A 10,839-nucleotide genomic window follows, 5' to 3' on the forward strand; every position below is an offset into this window, starting at 1 on the left:
TTTTACCATAATAGTTTTGTAAAAGGAGATGAGTTGGAGTATATTTCCAAAATATTTTTGAGTTGTAAGAAACACATTTGATAAAAATTGAGAATGGAATAGAGCATGTTGTTAGGAGACAACAACCCTAAGAAAGAGCAAAAACAACAGAAGGTCGCCAATGGATCTTCAATGCAACGAGAAAATTCCTCATAGTAAAGTGTCAACAATGAAAACAATAAAAACTAATCACTATCTTTATTTTGGAATATGGGACCACACAAATTATATCTATTTTATTAGATTTCTACATACGAAAATGCACGTTCTACTAGTATTACTAATAACCTTTGACAGTTGTTATGCATCTGCTTGATGTGTTTCAGCTTTTGATTTTGTCCTTTCCTTGGCGACTTTCCGTTTAGATTTTTTTAGGAGTTTGGTATTTTTGTTATTTCACTTTTTATAAATATCAGTATAGGTTGCATTTCTGTAAATATTGACAACGCAATTTCCCATAGGAACTCCTTTTACGGCTAAAACTGTACCATTTTTACTATGAAGTTTTGAAAAAAATCTTATCCTAGAATTAAAAGTTCATATGCACCACAATTTTTTTCAAAGGTCAAAATATAGGGCTGTGCGGCATATTTTCAACGTTTATATGCCCTGAACGTCTCAGAGTTTAAACTTACACTAATTTTCTTAACTACCCCTACCTCGAATGAAAGGTTACCACAGATTTCAATGTAAACAATATGCACGTGTTTATTTACTGGTAACATTCCAAAGTTCTGTCTCTGCGATACGGAACACAGAGAGCATAAGTGGAAACCAGTATGTAAACAAAATTAATTTTCTATGAATATTCAATTACTCCCCAAAAGAGGCGTGTTTTGAGCAACATCTGTACTTACGAAGTGCAACCTATAAGTGGTAGGGTACATAACAGTTCTTTTCAATTTTATCTTATTTCTTTATATTGGTCTATGGCAACATTATACACACAAAAAATGACATTTCAACTGTTTTTCTATATATTTTTTTTTTATAATAAATGTTAATGAAGATGTAGATTACGAAAACTATTTATGACGTTATACAATAGCATGTTTTTCAATTTGATGATGTACACATATATAGGAAGCGAATAAACAAAAATTCTGATAAAAATTAATGTTAGAAAATTTAAGCTTCAATGATAAAATTTAAGGTAACAGTAATTTGACATACATGTATCTAAATATCAGAAATCGTCTCTAAAAAAGTAAAACAACACGTGTTATTGTTTGGCTTTACAACTATTTTGATCTGAGTGTCACTGATGAGTCTTGTGTAGACAAAACGCGAGTCTGGCGTATTAAATCATAATCCTGATACATTTAATAAATACTTTTTTACCACTGGGTAGATACCATTGCTGATGGACATTTAATCCCCGAGGGTATCACCAGCCCAGGAGTGAGCATTTCGGTGTTGACATGAATATCAATTACTAGTATATGGTGATTTTTTTTATAATTTCCTGTTGACAAAACTTTACATTTTTCGGATAAATACGGATTTTCTTATTCCAGGAATAGATTATTTTAGCCCTATTTGGCAGAAATTTTTGGAATTTATGGGCATCGATGTTTTTCAATTTTGTACTTGTTTGGCGTTATAACTTTTTTGATCAATGCGTCACTGATGAGTCTTATGTACTAGACGAAACGCGCGTCTGGAGTATTGAATTATAATCCTGGTACTTTCGATAACCATTTTCACGAATGGGTCGATGTCACTGCTGGTGGACGTTTCATATCTGAGGGTATCACCAGCCATGTAGTCAGCACTTTGGTATTCACATAAATATCAATTATATGGTCATTTTAATAAATTTCCTGTTGACAAATTACCTTTTTTCGAAAATGTACGGATTTTCTTATCCCATGAATAGATTTACTTGCCCTATTTGGCAAAACGTTTTGGTATGTATGGTCATCAATGCTCTTTAACTTTGTTCTTGTTTTGTTTCATAGATATTTTGATCTGAGCGTCATTAATGAGTCTTATGTAGACGAAACGCGCGTCTGGCGTATTAGATTATAATTCTGGTACCTTAGATAACTATATACCTCACTGTTTGGAAAATGAATATACAAAACAAGCTGCCAAACTAAACATTAATGGAAAATACAAGAAATCCGAAATGCATATCCTGCTTTGTTGGCATCACCCGCCCTGGCAATTCATGTTCAGTTAAAGATGAAAAAAATACGTAATTTATTTCCTGCGTGCGAAGCGCATTAATGGATTTACCTTCATCATGAGCACTGGAATATTTAATTGCAGAGGATATAAAAAATGTCAAAGGTCAACTTTCTCTAAGGGAACATAAGTTTCTGTGTAATATTTAAAAAAAAATGTACGGTCAGAAAAAAAACAAAGTGACGATTTATTTTTCTTTTCTTAATTTTCCATTTTATGACTACTATGCTCCTTTAGCAACGTCTTGGGGAGTTTATATTTCCCAATTCGATCGCTATGTTCTAAAATTTCAATGAATGCCATCTTTGCTTTACTGGTAAATTATTAGTTCAGTGATTTCATAAACACAAATTACTTTTACAATTTTACTCATTTCCCCATAGATACACAGATTTGGTTTGCAAGTGTTGCTGTATCTGTAGACAGCTTACCAAACCGGGTTATTTTCGTGGGTGAAAAATAACGCGACAAAGGGGCAACAGTGTTTACGAAAAAAAATTATTTTGGTGATTCTGTAATCTTAATTAAATATTGTGGATGATACTGGCATCTGTCGATACAAAAATTTTGGCGTTGCAAAAGGTCATGTGTTTCTCTGGCTATAAATGCTGTTTTTTTTTTACTAAATTCATAGAAGATCGGATACATGTAGTGTAATGACTGATATTTTAGTCTTAAAACAATTTTAATAAGTTGTTATTGGCAATGAAATAGCTGTCAGTAACTGCGTGTATCTGTATATCTGTATTTTGTGTCATTTTATTTGTTGAGGATGTATAAATACCATGCTACGTCCAGTTTGTACATTTGTTAGTTGCTATTACTGCTTTGTATGGATTTGATGAGTTAAGCCTTTTTCAACTAATTTTCAGAGTTTGTTCTTATATTGTTATGTAACTCTACTGTCCCTGCAGATTAAAGGTGTCGGATCTCTTAAGTATGTTCTGTATTTGCCTGTCCCAAGTCAGTAGTTCGTTCTGTGGTTGACTTTGCTTCTTGTATTTTCTATTTTTTTTTGTTATAGATGGATTTTCTCAGTTGAATTGTTCATATTTTTTATTTCGGGCCTTTGATAGCCAACTATTTGGTATGGCTTTTTACCATAACTTAAGACCGTACGATTGCCTTTAAATGCTTACATCCACTTCCTTTGAACCTGGTATGATAGTTGTCTCGTTGGCAATCATACCACTTATTACCATAAGAAAAAAACAACTTTAACAACGATGAATCGGAAACAATGCTGACAGTTAATCAAATGAAAAAAAAAATCTGTTACTGGACATTTTCCGATTTTGCAATCACAGACAATCCTACTACAGTCTAGGAAATGCATCGAGTTTATTCGGTCTCGGAAGATCCTTATGCATATTCTGTTTTGCTATCTTGAAAGCACAAGCAAGAACATTGTAATCGCCATTTTATCAACAAAGAGAAAAAAGGATGCCCCTGACAATAAATAGAAATTTATCTTGAATTTTCAGTAAAATGGATACACTTAAAATTTGCTAGAAGCAATCAAAGACGATGTTAGATTAATAATCGACGTACAATATACCCAATTGTTAAGATTAAAACTAAGATCGTTAAGATTAAAACTAAGAGAGCGTTCCGTAGATAATAAAGAATACTCTTATGGTTGCGAGTGCAACATGAATTTTGAGGGCTGTCAATCATTCTACGATTTTTCAAGATACACCCTATGCAGATAAGATAAATCTTTAGCACTAAGATCGCTTCATGATCTGGCTCATATCCCATATGGCCAGGTGAGTTAAAATTACTTTTTTTACAAATTAAAAAAAAATTAAGTGACTATTTTATTTCTAAGATTAAATAAACGACACCGTCAATTTCAACATAAAGTAGCAAATTTCAATGCACAATATTTTATATTATAAAAGCAGTCAACTTCACTCCACAGCAAATTTAACTATAAAAGCAGTCAATTTCGATCCACAGTCAATGTCAAAATAAAAGCAGTCAATTTCAACCTATAGTCATTTCAAGTACATTGTTTATTTTCAGCACAATCAATAGTTCGTCAACATCATCGTAAGTTCGATTTGTCTGAATTCTCAGCTTGTATTTGCATCTTCTAGTTGATTTATTCCCATTTCATTTGTTGAGAGGTTTCTTGATTTTATCTTTTTCTTATGTGCAAGGTGTTTTTTTCTAATCTGAACCATTTCTACCTCAAAGGCACGTCTATTTGGTGTTTTCTTAAAGAGAGATATAATCTCATTCCTCAAGTTCATGGACATGATGATGTAAATGATGAAGTTGGACAGACATCCGACAACTGTAAACATTTTAATAATTTCAAGAACGAACCTAAAGACGAAATATCTGAACCAATAATGCTCACTTATCATGTCTGTTTTATTTACCAGTAATCTGGACATCACTTCTTCATAAGTTTTAAGGATAAAAAGAGAGTAGGCAATAGCATTATCGCCAGCTGCATCCTGGAAACACCACCATAAGTTCAAAATAACTTTTGGAATCTCTGTTATTAGGAATACGACCAGAACTATTACTACCATTATAATGGACCTGCTTTCTTGTCTTCTTTGTTCTGTCATCCGTCCCTTGAAATTGTTGGTCATAAATTTGTAGATGATGAAAAATGTTGATATTACCATTACGAAGCAACAAAAGGTCATAAGTATTGTTTGACACATCAGGTACTGATTGGCTGCATACTGTATTACATCAAAGTCGTTTATATATCCGTTACATGATTTTATACCTGTTTTGTTATGTCGTAAAGTGTCTGCCTCTACCCTTATCGCAAAATGTCGCGGCATACCAAGAGCAACTGAAAATACAAAGATAAAAACGCATATCATGGCAGCCTTATTAATTGTCAGTTCATTTCTCGTCCAGATCGGAAACCGGATAGCTATAACTTTCTGCAACCCAAGACATTTTGTGATCATGAAGGATACATTGTGGAATGTGAATAATGATATTGCCAAATGTGTTGTCAAAGAACAATACGGGTATTGTAAAAAACACTCGTGAATTTTACTTGTCATGCTGTATTCACAATTAAATTCTAACAGAAACAATGGATGGAGTCCATAAGACGAAAATGCGGTAAGAAAGTCGGCTACAGCTAGTCCTTGCATCAGTACTGTAGCGGGTGACCGCAAAGTTTTGCGACATAGTATAAGAAATACAAGAATGTTAAACAGCATGGAGACATAGGCAATAACAGAGCCAGCAATGAACACATCTAGTAAATGTTTGTCATTGTCAATCATATATGATATACGAGAATATACCGCACCCATTATTTCATTAGCTGCTCACTGTACCTGTTCTATAAACTTGTCTTGCCACGAAATTTAGCGTCAGATATTTTGTGTTGAACTACTGTCTTATTATTTCCTATAACGTATATTCATTCCACATGTCCACAATCTTTGTGGTCGTTTTGGATACCCGTTCACTTACTCATATTTTTCAAAAATGAGGCATTTTATAACATTTATTGTGTTATGTCATATTTTGTGTTTTGATTTAGATTCATTTCCATTTTACAAATTCTATATGTCAATGCAATAATCTATATTACTATATTCACAAAGGAATTCAACATTGGCCATGAGAGACGAACCCTTTTGTTATACATGATTGGCATAATGGTGTTTATTTGAGACATGATTATTTGATTCGATCCAAATAAAGGTTGGTCTTCTTCAGTCAAATATCAGATTTATATTCAAGGGGGAAAACGATAAATCACGTTTATTTATAGAGTTTTTTTGTGAAATATCCCGGAATGAGAAAACAAAAATCTACTATAATGGAGAATTCAGAGACAAGCTTGTAAAGTGTTTAAGGTGGTACATAAACTACAGGATATAAATCTGTAAAAATCAGCTGAATGCTTTCATTGCATTCTTCTGTTGAGGAAATATTAAGCACCTCAATGATCAAATTAGTGTGTAGCAAACTAGTTTAATAATATCCAATAAAATATGTCCGATGAATAGTTATCAAAGGTACATTGACATCCTTTTTCGTCCTCCGTTGTCGACCGTCGTCGTACACTTAAAAATATATTCTTCTCTGAAACTGCTGCCCCGCTAACAACCAAATTAGTATTTTTACATATATAAAAGAAGATGTGGTATGATTGCCAATAAAACAACTATCCACAAAAAAACAAAATGACACAAACATTAACAAATATAGGTCACCGTACGGCCTTCAACAATGAGCAAAGCATATACCGCATAGTCAGCTATAAAAGGCCCCGATAAGACAATGTAAAATAATTCTAACGAGAAAACTAATGGCCTTATTTATGTAAAAAAAAAAATGAACGAAAAACAAATATGTAACACATGAACAAACAACAACCACTGAATTACAGGCTCCTGACTTGGGACAGGCACATACATAAATAATGTGGCGGGGTTAAACATGTTAGCGGGATCCCAACCCTCCCCCTAACCTGGGACAGTGGTATGACAGTACAACATAAGAACGAACTATAAAAATCAGTTGAAAAAGGCTTAATTCATCAGATATACAAAAAATACAAGTGGACGTGGCCGGGTACTTATACATCCCGACACAAAAAACACAATGAACAGATCTGAGAGTACTCGATCGCAGTTTTCTGACAGCTAGTTCAAAGCCACTAAAACAACTAATAAAAAAATCATGCCTCTAAGACTAAACACTCAATCCGTACACATTCGACATGGAATGGATTTAGTGTAAAGACGTCATAAACAGCCAGAGAAAAACATGACCTTGTGCAATGCACATAGTTCATATTTTTTTTCATGAAAATCTATCAACATGATCGTCATAGCTTCAAAAAGAACAAAGGGGTTAAATTCATAATTGTCTAATATCGTAAAAACACAACAGATATAGGAAATCTGACGGAGCAAAATTGACTTGCTCAGAGTTTCAAGATCAACATAATATTTCAATAAGAATTATCATATATCTTTTTTTTAAAGAATAGTTCTGCCTAAAGACGATGATTAACAAATTTTTATTTTTTGCATTTATTCTCAAAAATATAATAGATGACTGGAACCATCAAACAGCAAAGCAGACCACTACTATAAAATCTACAAACACACTCATATGACCGATACCATATATGACTTGTTACAGGCATTGTGAGCTTCATGAACAGTACATAAATTGATTGACTGTATGTTACTTAAGGTGGTATGGGAGTCTATATTAAAAATGATTGAATTTGTTATACTTTGTCAAAACGTAGTATATAATTATTCACTGGGGTAAAGCTGATGACCGTAACTGCATTCACGGTCATCCGAAGATCTCGGACAAAAAAATTAGGTCAGTATCTGTATTGTCTGTTAAAGTGTTTCAATATCATTTTCTTTACAAATCAAACAGTTCAATGATGTAAATTTATAAAAGATTCACACGGAAATCACTAATTACTACCGAGAAATGTGCATGAAACAGGAATTTCGATTTGAAATAATCGCTCAGATGACCGTAAATCACAATCGAGATAACCGTAACAGAATCAACGATTCATAACAAATGGTGACCGTAATTGGTTTTAGGATGACCGTAATTTGTAAATGATGACCGTAATTTTTAAAGGATGACCGTCATTTCTAAGAAATATCCGTATTTATATAACTACCTTTTTGTATCCAATGAAGTTAATCGTGTTGGTATAAACGTATTAATATGAGAGTATTATCCTATAAGAAGAAGAAACTAAGACGTGCTTCAAATACATAGTTCACCATATGTATCTTTCTACAGTAGAGGGTTGAATTTTTTTAATGAATTTGCAACAAGACATGCACATGAACAAGTGGGGAAACCATGCAACAAAAGCGCGATAAATGACACCTTACAAGTATAATGAAGAAAAAAATGCGTTGCACAGCCCCCAACTACAAGACAAAAGAATATTTTTTTTTTATTTTTGAGATTCCTTTTAATGACGTATAATAAATACACATTTTTGAAAATGCCAATGCATGTACACCCATTGATATTATATCGTCTTCCATTTTGTCGTGCAAAAAAAACAATACAGAAAATATTTTAAAACATCATACGACTAAACTAGTGATGGTGAGCTCCAGCAAAGTAGATTCTTAAAACATTCTTGTACGAATAGCGTATCCCAAGGGGGAACGTTGTCAATTTGTATATATACAGAAATTTTATTTATACAGTCAGGATTCTACTTCGTTAAAATTATCTTCCCATTGCGCCAGGCAGTTCATTTTCACAATCGTAGACATGGAAGCCATTGTAGGGATGACGCGCTGCCAATTTTGCTCTTGAAAACCGATAAATTTATCCACATAGCACCATTACGTTCATTATATGTCAGTTGTATTATAAAAGAAAAATGTATCTACTAGCTAATGAAAATCACTTAATGATCTTGTCTGTGTTGATTCTACTTAAAACTATTGTCTAATTAGGTGTCAGGTGGAATTTTCGAAAATTCTTAAACATTTTAAGCAAAAATCTTATCAAATATGTCGTGGAAGGGCAGACTAAATATTTTCAGTGGTTGAAGATTATAAACCCTAGTTATCACACACAATTTTTTTCTCTCGAAGATATTGCATTTTTATCATCCAAATTAAAACTGTCGTCAAGTACGTTTAGATAAAAATAGCTATTCGAACACACCTAATTTGTTTTTGTGATTCATTAGATAGGTATTTCACTTGACCCATACATTTCATCTTTTCCTTCTGTCATTTTTTTACGTTATGAAGTCAATCTGTAACTTTGATATATAGAAATGACAGAATCTGAAGCGAGATGCTAAATCAAATACTCTTGCTTTCTACGCAGTCGGAAACCAGGTTGAAATAGAATCGAAAGTCTTTGTTAGAGAAGGCGATAAATGTTTACTGTATTGTTTACTATAGTGACATTTTTTTTAAAAGTTAATAGAAACAAACAAAATTGCAATTTTCTTTTCAATTCCGAGGTGTTTTATTTTAAAAACACCATTTGCATAATTTGTCAATTTATCCAGTCAATAGTTAAGCAGAACAATTAGATATCAAGTCGACGACATGGGTATCTTTCAAGTTGGATGACGAAAATGCATAACCTCCGATTTTTTGGAAAAAATTACCACGGACGGAAAACATATCAATCTATTAGTTCAGTAATTTTTGTGTCTGCCCTTCCATTATGTGATTAAAGAAAAAATTCTAAAAAAATAGGTAACAATTGTATCGAAAAGAGAAAATCGAGTGCACATTTTTTATGTTAGGGCGTGTTTGAGTTGAGTATTTTGTCTCAATATAGTACAAAGTAAGAATATTTCATACACCGTCCCGCTTCAGATCCTATCATTTTTATATATTAAAGCTACAGGTTGACTTTATAACACAAAACAATGACCGTACTAAAAGATGAAATATATGGGTCAAGAAAAATACCTATCTAATGAGTCACAAAAACAGAGAAGTGTGTTCGAATAGCTATTTTTTTTACTGAAAGTACTTGACGACAGTCTTACAAGTTGGATGATGAAAATGCATATCTTCAAAAAATTCTATTTTTTTGTGTGTGATAACTAGGGTTTATAGTCTTCATACACTTAAAAAAATCTAGTCTGCCCTTCCACGAAATGTTTAATTAGTTTTTTTAAATGTTTATGAATTTTCGAAAATTCCACCTGACAACCGATCAGACAAAAGTTTTAAGTTGAATCAATGCAGACAAGATCATTAACTGATGCTCATTAGCTAGTTGATATATTTGTCTTTTAAAATATAACTGACATATAAGGATCGTAATGGTGCAATGTGGATAAATTTATCGGTTTCCAAGAGCAAAATTGGTAGCGCGTCATCCCTACAATGGCTTCCATTTCTACGATTGTGAAAATGTACTGACGTAATGGGGAGATAATTTTGACGAAGTAGACTCCTGACTGTACGTTTTAAAGACAAAATATACACCTCAAACACACCCTAACATAAAAATGTGCACTCGATTTCCTCTTTTCGATAAGATCGTGACCTATTTGGTGGAATTTTTTCTTGATTCGTCGACTTGATATCTTATTGTTCTGCATTACAATTCAATTCAATATTTTTTTGAAAAGAACACAATGTAATAGATAAATTGAAAACTTATGCAAATGGTGTTTTCAAAATTAAACACTTCGTAATTGAGGAGAAAATTGTCGTTTTATTTGTTTCTTTTAACTTTTTTAATAAAATTTTGTTACTATAGTAAACATTGCAGTAAATATTTATCGCCTTCTCTAACAAAGAGCTACGATTTTTTTGTTCTATTTCAACTGGGTTTCCGCCTGCATATATCAAGACAAATTAAGATTTTAATCTGCTTCCTCTGGAACCATACACATAAGCTCGATTACCGAATATTCATATGTATTATTGTGATTAATGTTTTTATGCTCCGTTTATGAACATTATGTTTGTCTGGTCTGTGCGTGCGTTCGTGCGTTCGTGCGTTCGTCTGTTCGTTTGTCCGTTTGTCTAGCTTCAGGTTAAATCAACTTGAAACTTAGTACACATTTTCCCTATGGTATGATCTTTTTAATTATAATGCAAAAATTATAGTTTTATCCCATTT

Source organism: Mytilus trossulus, chromosome 8 (assembly GCF_036588685.1).
Source record: "Mytilus trossulus isolate FHL-02 chromosome 8, PNRI_Mtr1.1.1.hap1, whole genome shotgun sequence".
Taxonomy (NCBI): Eukaryota; Metazoa; Mollusca; class Bivalvia; order Mytilida; family Mytilidae; genus Mytilus; species Mytilus trossulus.